General features: G+C 41.0%; 1 protein-coding gene across 8 annotated transcripts in view; it reads right to left on the bottom strand.

Annotated features, from left to right (window-relative positions):
* NCALD (neurocalcin delta) overlaps positions 1–13,502 on the bottom strand; it is a 429,327-nt gene that overhangs the window by 313,862 nt on the left and 101,963 nt on the right. The gene's annotated exons all lie outside the window — the stretch shown is intronic.

The raw sequence follows: 13,502 nt of genomic DNA on the forward strand, positions 1-13,502 counted from the left end.
GGGAAAGGGTGAGCATGCCTTCATTGTGAAAGGGACAGTTGCATCAGCAGAAGCACTGCCACGCTGCTGCTGTTGTTTTATCAAGTTCGTATGTGGATAGAAGGCTGAGTGCGGATGCAGAAGAGACAAAGGGGTGGACTGTGCCTAACGGTGCTCAACCCCACGCTCACTCTTCGACGTACCTTCCTCCGACAGCACACCGTGTTTTTCAGACTAACTCACCACTTGGCTTCCTGTTGGGTCCTATCAGCTGGGGCACTAGCAGGAGACCGGAAGACAGCAGAAGGGAGAAGCCTTTTTGTTTCTTTGGATTTCTGGCAGTGCCCACAGAGCAGGGGCAGTGATGTCGTCACAGCTAATGAGGGCCCTGGGCTCCTGGTCAGGCACCTCGCTTCTCACAGCAGAGGTGGGCTGTGAGCCAGCTGAGAGCAGGGACTGTCTTAGACTTATGGCTCCCCTATAGTGCCTGACCTAGGACGAAACCCATAGTAGGCACATGGTTGTTTTGTTTTAATTGTGGTAAAAAAATAAATAAAATAAAATTTACCATCTTGACCATTTTTAGGTGTACAGTGCAGGCATGTTAAGTATGTTCACTTTGTGTGAAACAGACCTCCAGCACTTTGCATCTTGCAAATCTCTATACCCGTTAAATAACAACTCCCCTTTCCTCCTCCTTCCAGCCCCTGGTAGCCACCACTCCACTTCCAGTTTCTATGAATTTTACTACTTCAGAAAAGTAGGCACATGATTTTTTTTTTGGTTGCACCATGCAGCATGCAGGATCTTAGTTCCCTGACCAGGGATCAAACCCCGGCCCTTGGCAGTGAAAGTACGAAGTCTTAAACACTGGACCGCCAGGGAAGTCCCAGCACATGATTTTTTTAAATTAACTTAATTGTAGAATCTCAGAGTTGGAAAAAACCTTAGAAGTAATCTAGTCCAGGGTCTTACCCAGGGCATGGGTCCCACCTTTTTCATCTTAAATCCAGTAACCATTACCTTTTGATCACCTTATCTCTGCTGGAAAAATCCCAGTGACTGCTTCAAAAAGGTGATAGAAAAGTTCTTCCTTACATTAAACGAAAATGTCGAACTGCTCCCCATTGATCTTGGTCTATTTTCCAGAACAGAACAAGTTTTCCTTCATCAAAGTTTACATGTTTTTGTGCTATTTTAAAAACACGTTTTTATCATGTGTTTAGCCTGCCATGGCAAGATTTGCATGGAGAAAATCAGTAACACAAATTAAGACTATCAACTGCTGTTGATATTCAATACTCAGCAACAGCGTATCACGTAGCCAGAGGTCTCCATAGCCAAAGGGAAGGCAGCAGAATTCAGGAGCTAATTTAAACAGTGAATCAGTGCTTGTTCCTGAGACCCGTTGTACATCTAGGCCTTTAAAAATAAATATTCCTCTCCACATGTTCACAAGATTACTGACAAGTTTCTCATTAGGTGACTACTTAGCTCTTTAATAAACCAAGAGATTCTCTCCCAGGTAGTCACAATATTTACCACGATGTAAAGACAAAAATTGTCGCTAATGAAATCTCATTCAGAAAAGCCCATCACCTCGAAATGATTGCTGAAGTTACAGAGGCAGGATATCATCTTGTTCTTGCAGTGTTTCTAGCAACACTAATGGCAACCTCTTCCCCGAATAACTGCACCATAAGTTCTTTACACGACAAATTTACACTGTTGCCATAGAAATAAAACCAAATAATAATAATAACGAATTTGAAGAACATGAAGGCTATGACAAAATGCCTCTGATGGAAGATTAGGGGCTGGGCCAGCCTTGCACGAGAACTTAGCTATAGGAGGCAGCTGCCTCTGTGGGTTGTGATAAATGCCTTGGGCAACTGTCTTCACCATCCTCATCCTCATCATTGTTAAGTGCACTCAGTATGCCTTTGATATAGAAGAAGCACTTAATGTCAGTTTAAGAGAGAAATGTAAAAATCAGTAAAGGCCAGGAAGCAATAATTTATAAAGAATAATTGTAAATTGCAAATAAACATTTGGAAAAATCTCTCTGTGACTTGTAATCAAAGAAATGCCTATAAAACAATGTAAGATACTACTTTTGTCTGAACAACTGAGAACAACAGATACTGTCAGTACTGTAGAAGTGTAAACTGGTACAATCTTTCAGAGGATTAATTTGCCAATATATAACAGAAACCATAAAAATATTAATATATTTTGGTCCAGAAATTTTATTTCCTGAAACATAGGCTATAGAAACAATTTTTTAAAATGGGCACACAAAAAGTGTGTACAAGGGTTTCATAATTTGTAATAATCAAAAAACAAAAACATCCAAATAGCAAGCAATGGGTGATAAATAAGTTATGGCTCATTGAGAAGATGGAATTCTATGCAACCATTAATAAAAGCAAATGTTACATAGCACTTACCATGTAGCAGGCTCTATTCTAAGCAATTTGTAAATAAATTAACTCATTTGATCTTTACTATAATCCTATGATGTAAGTATTATTATTGCCCCCATTTTACAGAGAAAACTAAGGCAAAGAAGTTAAGTAACTTGCCCAAGGCCACCAAATTAGAAAGCGCTGAGCTAGTATTCAAACTCAGGCAGTCTGATCTGATCCCAGACTCCGTGCTCTTAACCATCACACCATTATACTATGGAAGAACATTTAATGCCATGTTAAAAATCTCAAAAAATACTTGTAAAAATCTTTTAAATGAAATTACCAAATTGGTGTGTGTGTCCATAATATACATCCATATGTATGCCAAAATACCAACAACTGTTATTGGAATTATAAGCATTTTTTTTGCTTTCTTCTATTTTTCTAATTTTATTTTTTGCAATTAGCATGTACACTTGGCCTTCCATAGCCACAGGTTCCACATCCACGGATTCAACCAGCCGCAGATCCACAGATGAGGAACCCACCAATACAGACAGCCCGCTGTACTAGGCAATTTTATACAAGGGACTTGAACATCTGTGGATTTTGGCATCTGCAGGGGTCCTGGAATCAATCTCCCGTGGGTGCCAAGGGACGACTATATTACATTCATAATTTTAAAAATAAAAGAATGCTCTCAGTACCATCACTTAAGTATTCCTGATAGGCCACTGCCTTTAGCCTAGAACTGGAAGGGACCCAATTATTTGAGCAAACTGAAGTGCTTCACATCAGTTTGCCTCCTTCTTGACCACGAGATACAGTTGTTGTTTTTAAATCTTCAGGAAAACTAAATAAAGGACCTTGACCTGAACTGATAGCACTTTGTATATTAAACATCTTATATCAATAAAATATTTTTATTTCAACACCTGAAGTTTCAAAGCACTCAACCTGTGTCCAGATAAAGTCTCTCTATTCCCTGCCTTCACCCCTAAGTAATCTGAGTTTATCAGTGTGCAGATATTTAACCTCACCAACAAAATTTCCAGCTGGTGAGGATAGTGCTGCTTCTTATAGAGCCTTCTAGGGCCCCTGACTCATTGGAACTTCCCGATGGCCATTGCCTTACTGTACTAAACTGACCCTGGAGCTCCTCCGTGGTAATTCTCAACTGAACCAATTTGGGCATTTAAATTGACCTCAGGAAATGGACAAGTGAAATGTGACAGAAATTAAACCAGCACCTTCCCACACAGGCTCTGTCCACACCATGCCGAAAGAAAACAATTGCCTATAGGCCAGTGGGACAGAGGCAATAATTATATTCTCTCAAAGAACAATCCTTGCTCTGGATAGGAATGTTTATCACATAGTACTCTGCACGGAGTTTGCAGAGTATGTAAGAAACAGGGTGAGCCTGCGAGCCTGCAAAGGATGCTGCATCAACTTTCATCAGAATCAAGTCCACAAACTCCCCTGACAATTCTTACCACCTGGCATTTGGTGGCCTTGATTATTCCCTTGGCAGCGAAGCCCCTAGAAGACTTTTAAGTAGAAGGCTCCAGATTCTGCAGCATTAACCAGAATAGCACGTAAATATGTTTGGGTGATGTATCCATAGTCATTAGTAACCCATTCCACAATTTTCTAACATTCACTTTAGCAGTGTTGCTGCTGAGACCCCTATGGGCTTCCAAACCACAACAACTATAGTGGGCAGAATTCTAAGATGTCCACCAAGATTCCCTCGCCCAGGTGTACACACCTGTGTAATCTCCTCCCCTCAAGTGGGAACCTGTGAATATGGTGGGATGGTCACTTCCTCAATTAGGTTACATTATATGACCAATGGAGATGGGACTGTCACTCCATCCTGGCCAACTAGAGAGAGATGCGCTCCTGCTGGCCTGGAAGAAAGCAAACATCTATGTTGCAAACTGCCTACGGGAGCCAACTGGCGAGGAACCTCAGGTGTCCTCGAGGAGCTCAGGGCGGTCCCAGCCAACTACTAGCAAGAAAAGAGGGATGTCAGTCCTGCAACGTCAAGGAAATAAATCCTGCCAACAACCAGTGAGCTACGAAGAGAGCCCTGTGCCTCAGATGAGATCACAGTTCCTGCTACCACCTTGATTTCAGCCTGGGGAGACCCTGAGCAGCACCCAGCCGGCCTGTGCGGGATTCCTGGTCCTCATGAACTATGAGATGATAAATTTGTGTTGTTTGAAACCCAAGCCCCCAGCAATAGAAAATGAATACAATGACCATGATGGTGACACTGTCAGAACATGTGCTGCTGATGTTCTTTCTCACATTTCTACTGTCTCCAGAAGGAAGGCCTGTCCGTAACATTCTCCCCTAAGGAAGCCAAAGGAGAGTGGTAATTGATATCTGTATAATCGTTTGGAGTTTATTTAACTTTCAAATACAATCTCGTTTAAATTTTGCATCATTAATCTGAGAAAGTCCAGGCAGTGATGATTAGAAACAAAGACTCAGGAGCCACGCTGCCTGGATTCGACTCCCTCTTCTCGCCACTTACTCACCAGATGAGCTCAAGCCAGTTCCTTGACCTCTCTGTGCCTCAGTTTCCTCACCTGTAAAACAACAATGTGATAATCCCTACCTCCTAGGGGGCTGTGAGGATTAAATGATTTTGCATAAAGTCTAGCTCCTAGTAAGCACTGGAAAAGTGTTTATTGTTCTTGTAATCAATGGTAGTTTCTAAACACACTAGAAAAGCACAACTAGCTTTGTTCACTTCCCACTATAATATGCTGCAAGAATTAAAGCCTATGGTTTTAACAGGTTCTACAACACTGAGCTTGTGCGTTATCCTGGAGAAAAGTAACCCACAGCAAGGAAAGAACAGATCTCCACCATTTAGCTGTTGTCCTGAGTAGAATGGGGGGAGCACAGGCAAGAAAGAATGAGCTTTCTGCAGCCCCTAGAAAGGACCACAGACCCAGGGGCAAGTGGGAGTGTGATGGTTTCCTTTGGTGGCCAGGTAAATCAAACCCTGGTTCCAACAGAATTCTGGATTTGAGATGAGAATACAGACACAAGTGGTTCCTGCTGCTATAATTAGACTCACACAGCCCACATCACACACATTCTGGAGCCCAGACGGGCTGTCATGTTGACCAGCTGCAACAGGTGTTCCTTCCAGGTAAGCTTAGTAATAGTAAATCCATTAAAAGGCAGTTGGGGTGGGCAGCGGGGGGTTGGTAATGCCTCCTGAAGGCTGCCAGTTCCATATGTGGCAAAGACAACAGTCGTCTTGTCACTGGGACTATCCAAGGTGAGCTGCCCGTGTACCCACCCTCATAACATGGAGACAGGCTCATAAAAGGACACTTTCTAGTTCAAAGAGTACCCCGCCAAGCTGTCCCATAGGTCAGGGCTGCTGTGGACATGGTGGTGTTTTGGTTCATGGGCACTGCTGTGGTTACACTCTGGAAAAGTTTAAGGCGTAGTTAAAGGTGTATTTTCCCAATGTGGTTTTGGTCCCATTAAAGTATCATTGACCAAAGGCCTACTTAGTCATCCCTCATCTGTTTTACTAATTTCTCAATTTAAGTGTTAAAGAATTCTTGTCAGTGGGGGGAAAATATGTGGGTATATCTTTTGTTGTTGTTGTTGTAATAAATGCCCCTCTTTGTCTTAGCCCTTACCTGTGCAGCCTTCATGCCACAGAAAGAGGCATGCCCCTTTCTTTTTGGTACTTTCCCATCACTCCTCTTCCTCCAAAACAAATAAATCATTGACAAAGGAAATGGAAAACTACAACAGAAAGTGCTTTACCTTATCTCCAAATTACTCAAAGGCATATTGGTTTGTTTCAGTGAGTTTACCTTAATTCACACTGGAAGATATCCTAAAAGATCCAAAAAGAGGTAGTAAAGCTTGAATGCCTACAGGCATGTGCAGTTAGCACACAGGAACTGTGCGAGCTAGGTTGAAAGGAACAGGCTTAGATGACTTGCCTTTTAAAACACTGTGCAGACCTAACAAAACAGCCAAACAAAAATCTCTCCAGTGGGCCATGTGTGGCTTGGGGCCACATTTGTAATGACCCCTGACCTAGAGAGTAGGAGGTTCTTTCAAAAGCCAGTTTGATACAGGGAATGTAGACCCCCAGGCCAAGGCATGAGGACCTCAAAGAGAAAGTCAAAGCAACTGGAACTGCTCTCTGAAAACTGCCAGCCTAGCTGATTGGTGAGCTCAGAATTCTCCACTTGGCATGGTCTGGAAGTCCAGAGGAAGGCTGCAATGACACACCAGTCTAGACACAGAGGGCCACAATCAAGAGGAAACGCCTCCCTGCTGGCACCCAATTACCCTTGAGACTTTGATCAAAGAAAAAAGGTTTCCTTTTTCTAATCAAAAAAATCCAGTCACCTACTATGGTAGGGTGGGTTTCAAGCCATTTAGCAGTAAGCTCCACTAATCAGGGCATTACCCATTGATTAGAGGTCTTTCTCCTGGGAGGAATTCCCTGCTAAAATCCCTTAAGAGCACATTTCGCCCTAGCAGAGCTTGGTCTAGGCCTAAAAGTACATACCGTCCTCAATGAGTTTGGTGGGTTTATTACATGTGTAACAGCATGTCAACATGGAAACTTTTCTCTCAGTTTAGAGACAATAAACCCAAGGCAGAATTTTAAAGTTAGTGTCCAAGAACTAGTTAGAGGACTCAGACCCCTCACCTACAACAAGAATATCAAAGAGAGAGATGAGAGGAAAACAACTGAGAAAAGAATGTGTGAGGAGGATTTACTTGAAGAGAGCTGTACTTTAACCCTTGGGAAAGGAGTGGAGGGTGTCTATTTTCACTTCAAGCCTGGTGAAGGGCAGTTCACTCCTGCGTCACAGGAGTCACCGTGGATTGAAAATCCTAAAGTGCGGGAGGTAGACTTGTTAGAATCCGGATGGGCCTGCACTAGAGCTCATCAGTCCAAAGGATGCCTGCATGTTTCCCGTGATGAGGTGGAGATGGGGCCACACACAAAAGGGCTGGTGTAAGGTCACGTGAGGGCCTGTCGTGTAGGGTCTCCTAGATGCTTGATGAAAGCTGGATGTGACTCCAGACTCCTTGGGATGAAGATGGAGTAAATGAAGAACCGGAGGAGAGACCGTGCATCATGTGCATCAAGAGAGCTACAGGTGAAAGGGTCTCAATGATTAGGGCAGCAAGTGGGGATGGTGGTGGAGGTGAGGAAGTGGGTAGTGTCTGGAACATCCATAAAAACACCCAGGAGAAAAAAAGTTAGCCTTAAACACCTGCCAGGTCCAGAGAGTATAAAGCCATCTAACAGCAGTGACATCAAGTCAAAACTTTCCAGCTCCCCTTATCTTTCCATCCCAACACAGAGGACTTGGCGAGTCCCTGGGATGGGAGGAAAAAGGAAACACAAGGGAAGGAGCCAACCAAACCCGTTCTCTGTGTGTGCTAGCAGTGGACCCACCACCAACAAAATGCTGCTCCAACAAGATCTCCTGAGACTTATCTTAGACTTGTGCCATCAAGGTATTAAAAGCCAAGTATAAATTCACCTCTCACACAAGGAAGTCACTTCGGTCACACCTGCTTGTTCTTACGATATTTTAAATTTCCTTTACATAATTATGGACATTTAACTGGATTCCTCAATTAGTGTATGGCCCATGTGAGTCCTTTACTCATTTCCATTTGAGGATAATATTTTGTTGAAGTTTAAGCTTTGGAAACTTCTTTAATGAAAAAAAGTTTAGAGAGGGTTTTTTGTTTTGTTTTATTTTTTTGATGTTCTTCCTGCTGCTTTCTATAACTGTTCCCATAGAGTTGACAGCTGTCTTGTCCTTAATCCAGCAGCAAGTATCTGTGTTGTTGACTAAATATTAATAGGCTGTCACAGGTTGAAAATCTGGATGTGAGCAAAATGCTGTAAAGATAATTAAAGGCTGAGGATTGGGAGCTTGGACAAGGAGAAGTCAAAGGAGTTGGGACTATTAAGAAGTGGCCTGAAATTGGAATTAAAGTGTAAAAGGCAAAATGTGAGGAGGTTAGCAAGCAGCTGTTCTCCATTTCTATTATAGACAAGACAATTTTTTTAAATAAAAAATAAGGTTACCTACGTTATACTAAATCGGGCTGGAGTAATAAGAAGGGGTTGGAAGGGGAACGTTCTGTAACTGCTCATTTTCTTTGCTTCCTTGTCCCTACCTGAAAGGCCAAGCCATAAAGAAGACACCTGGTAGCTACTCCTAAGCTCTAGGACTCTAGTTGCATCTCTACTGGGAGGAAAAATAATTCCATCATTGGCTCAAGGACTCCAGTTTGCCTCAAATGACTGATGTTAAAATATTACCTGAATCTCTGAGCAACAACACTCAGAAATATGTTAGAATTTCAACATATTTTCAGTTACTTGCGGTCAGTTACTGCCTTCATTTTAAGCAGGACATGTTAAAACAACACATGGAAAATTGCTACATGAGTTACTTAAAAATAGTTTTTTTAAAAATTTTAAGTCTAATTTAAGTCTGATAAAATACTAGAAGAGACAGAGAAGAGAATTCAAGAAGACAGTTGGAGAGGCTGTAAGAGTACTATTTACAACTTTAAATAATGAATAAACTGACCAAAACAGTAGTTAATCCTTGCTAGGGAATTTGAGGACTCAAAGAAATGGGTTCAGGAAGAGAGGAATATTTGGGAAACCGCTCCTCTGGGCTGAGGGAAAAGCTAGCGTAACTTCTACAGGCATGGGACGGAAAGGACCATTATTCATCCCACAGACGGAGTTAGCAGGGAGAAGAGTGGTGACTGACACCACTGAACGGATGTTTCTGTAAGTTAGAAAGAACTTTCATGGCCAATCAGCAGTGGCTCAGGAAGGCGTTCGAAGAGTTGAATGGGGGAAATTTAAGAAGGATTCCTTTAACATTTGGAGAGGATCTTTACTGTCATGGTTAAGTACATAGCTTTGGAGCAGGTCTACATGGACTGGATTTCAGTAATGTCACTTAGTAGCTCTGTGAGTCTGGGCAAGTTACTGGTCCTCTCAAGCCTTCAGTTTTGACACTAGTAAAACAGAGATGCTAAGAGAATCTGCTAGGTAGGGTTCTGTGAGATTTCAATGCATTAATACATGCAAAGTGCCTACAACAAGGCCTGACACAGAGTAGGTGCATTTACGTGCACAGGTTCAATAGACAACAGCTCTACAAAAAAAAAGGATTTAGAAAACAGAGGAGAAATCCAAGGCTCACAAAGGTTACCAACTGTCTCTATTTCTAAACTCAGGGCTTCCTACCATAATGCACTGCTACCATGAAACCAAGGGGCCATAAGTAAAAGAGATCAAGTCTGGTTTCACCTCCTTTTGCTTCTACTGGCTGTACTCTGATGGCAGGGTCACTGAGTAATGACCAAAAGGTTGAGCACTGCCTTGTTCAAAGGCATCTTAAAGGAAAATATGGTGACTCTAGTCCACTGACCCTGGAGACAGACAGTCTTGGTTCAAATCTCAGCTCAACTTCTGCAGCAGCTCTATGACCCTGGGAAGGCATTTTAGCCTCACTGAAACATAGCCTAGGAGTATTATGTGCCCATCTAGGTGGGTGTATGTGAGAATAACATTTAAAAAATATCCTTACATTTTATTCTTTGCTACATAACTGAATTTTTTTTGAGCAGTATAATTTTTATTTATCCCGATGTTTATTTTTTTTAATTTCTATTGGAGTATAGCTGCTTTACAATATTGTGTTAGCTTATACTGTATAGCAAAGTGAATCAGCTATACATATACATATATCCCCTGTTTTTTGGATTTCCTTCTCATTTAGGTCACCACAGAGCACTGAGTAGAGTTCCCTGTGCTATACAGTAGGTTCTCATTAGTTATCTATTTTATACATAGTATCAATAGTATATATATGTCAATCCCAATCTCCCAATTCATCCCACCATCACCCCTTCCCCGCTTGGTATCCATAGGTTTGTTCTCTACTTCTGTGTCTCTATTTCTGCTTTGCAAATAAAATCATCTATACCATTTTTCTAGATTCCACATATATGTGTTAATATACGATACTTGTTTTTCTCTTTCTGACTCACTTCACTCTGTATGACAGTCTCTAGGTCCATCCACATCTCTGCAAATGACCCAATTTTGTTCCTTTTTATGGCTGAGTAATACTCCATTGTATATATGTACCACATCTTCTATATCGATTCCTCTGTTGATGGACATTTAGGTTGCTTCCATGTCCTGGTTATTGCAAATAGTGCTGCAATGAACACTGGGGTACATGTGTCTTTTTGAGCATAACTGAATTATATATAGTGTTTTGCAAATAAAATGTGATTTGTATAAAGAAATAAAAGCACTGGTACATGGTAAACATTCAGATTTTAGCTGTTCTTGTCATCATCAAAAACAACAGGGTTCAACTATCCAACTGATACTTGAATTTCCTCTACACCACTGGCTTTTAAACATTTCTCACCGCAACCCACGGAGGAAAAAAAGAATTCATTGTGACTCAGTACGCTCATATACACTTATTTGAAGCAAATATTTTACAGCACAATGTTTTCTCTTAATACATGCAACATACTCTGGTATTTCCCATTCTATTTCATTCCATTTCATTTTTTAAATGTTGGTCATAACTCACTAAACTGATTCTATGATCGCAAATTGGTCACCATGCACAGTTTGAACCACGCTGCATTGCACCGTTTCTGCCAGCCATTTCTAGGAACGCGCAGGGACGTTTGATTTAGCTCCCCCATGTTCATTGAGGCTATAATGTGCTAAGTTTAAATAACTTTAAATTATATAATCCACTCCCCCAAATAATCTAGCCTATGTGATAAAAACTATTCTTGATACTTCATAAATAAGCAGTGCTGCTAGTAATCTTGCTTTTATAGGTCACTGCTTACTTTGAACCTTGTCCACCAAATACATTTAAATAATTCACTGTTGGATTGATGTTCCCTGATATTGCACCAAGCATCTATAAACTCTACTTCACCAACTGAGAACAGTGCATGATAAACCTTCCCAGAACCTTAAAGGATCCGCCTCCTAAAAGACATAAACTCAGCCCTTTACCAAGATGATGTTGGTCTCTCCTTTACTGTACCTGACCTCCCCCTATCTGTTTAAGCTTCTGTGTCTGAATCATATACTCATAAGCACTTCCCTTACATGTTCTTAGACAGTATTTACAAACTAGAAGAGTGACTGCAATGCCTTCCACTGTCCAAAAAGTTTTACCAGGTAAAGAAACATTTAACCCTCTGACCACATTTTTTATTATTATTATAGCTTCATTCTGATTCACCTCACAATGAGTATTTTTTTTAATGTTATAGAGGTCATATCAGACATGGTGTAAATCATTAATTATCTGATATTTGAAAGACAACCCTTGGCTTATGAGTTTATAATGCCATCGGGTATACTCCAGAGCAGCAATAAAACTTACTTGGATGATGAAAAGGTTCTATGTCTGCACTATCCAATACATCAGCCACTAGCCACATGTGGCACTGAGCCATTGAAATGTGGCTAATGCAACTGAGGAACTAAATTTTTACTTTTAGTTTATTTTAATTAATTTAAATTTAAAGAGTCGCAGGTGGATAGTAGCTACTCTATTAGTGCAGATCTAGAACAGTTATCCATAGTACATACTAATGACCCTGATGATAAAGAAAATGATAACAAAAGGTGCCATTTATTGAACATTTATCAGGGGCCAGGCATTAGCCTAAGCCCTTTTTATATACATTATGTAATTTACTTCTCACAACAACTCTACCTGGTAAGGACTATCATTATTCTTCCCCGCTTTTGATTGAAAAAACTGAGATCACAGCCAGTAAGTCACGAAACTGAGGTTCTAACCCAGGTCTACCTCCAGAGCACAGAGCAGAAGAGCTGTATTCCTTCCCACGCGATAGCCACTGGACATGGGTGTGTCTGTTTGTAATTTCAATGGAAAGGAAAAAGAGCTGTGCAAAAGACTGGCGAATAAATGACTTTTTCTCTATCCTTTTAAAAATTTCCTCTACTTAGTGCCCCAGACTGGCCTCTAAAGAAAGGAAAATTCTCTGAGTGAGGACTCTTCCAGTTCTAAAAACAAATGTCTCTGTGATTTAAATGAAAGGTTTGAGATCAAGAGGTGAACTAGAATTCAAATTGCATTTATGGTTTGGAGACTCTTTTCCCACTTGAAGATATGTTACTATTTTTACATTTACTTAAGGTTTTTTTCTTGACTGCTTCTGTGAGGATGTGAGGGGGTTTATAGATTAACACATTTAAGGATCATAAAGAGCAGAGGTCACTTGAAAAAAAATTAATGGGCTAAAGATTTTAAGCACCCAATTTCTGAGACAGAGGATTGACTAACGCTTTCTAGCTAAGGCAAGATAATAATAATAATGTATTATTGTTATTAACTAATTAATAAAAATGTAGAGGTATTAGGTTATACACAGAATCTGTTGTTCTTTGTTTTTCTTCTAGACAATGAAATCAATCAAATTGGTGTGCAGTTTTCACTAAAGACAGGGGTTGCTCATGTAATTCTCATCTCTCTTCCTCCAAAAAAGCAGACAATATCGCAGGAAAATACAACTCAGTAAAGGCAGTTCTCTGAGGAGAAAGCCACATAGCCCAGGAACTCATTTTTTGAGGGCGCATGAGTGTCCTCCTACCCATCCAGCACTAATTCAGACATGGCTTCCCTGCCAGGACCTCTCTGAATGGCCTCTTCTGTCCACTGCTGCTGCTGACCACTCAAAACTGGACTGGGGGGTTAGTGGGCCCGTCCACCACCAGAAAGGAGGAGACCAATTAAGAAAAGTGGCCACAAGTATGTTTTTTCATGTCAACGTGGGAAATCTTTATGAATGAAGAACTGCCTGTTGTCATTTACTTGCAGTTGAACTGAATTTGTGCGTGTGTGTGTGTGTGTGTGTGTGTGTGTGTGTGTGTGTGTGAAAGCTTTAAGTGTGCTTTAAGTGTGCTTTGAGTTTTTTGCAGGTTTTGTCTCATTATGTACTTCTTTCTCCCTATTTGGAGAAGAAAAATGATCACAATAA

This window comes from Balaenoptera physalus (assembly GCF_965194825.1).
Source record: "Balaenoptera physalus genome assembly, chromosome: 17".
Lineage (NCBI taxonomy): Eukaryota > Metazoa > Chordata > Mammalia > Artiodactyla > Balaenopteridae > Balaenoptera > Balaenoptera physalus.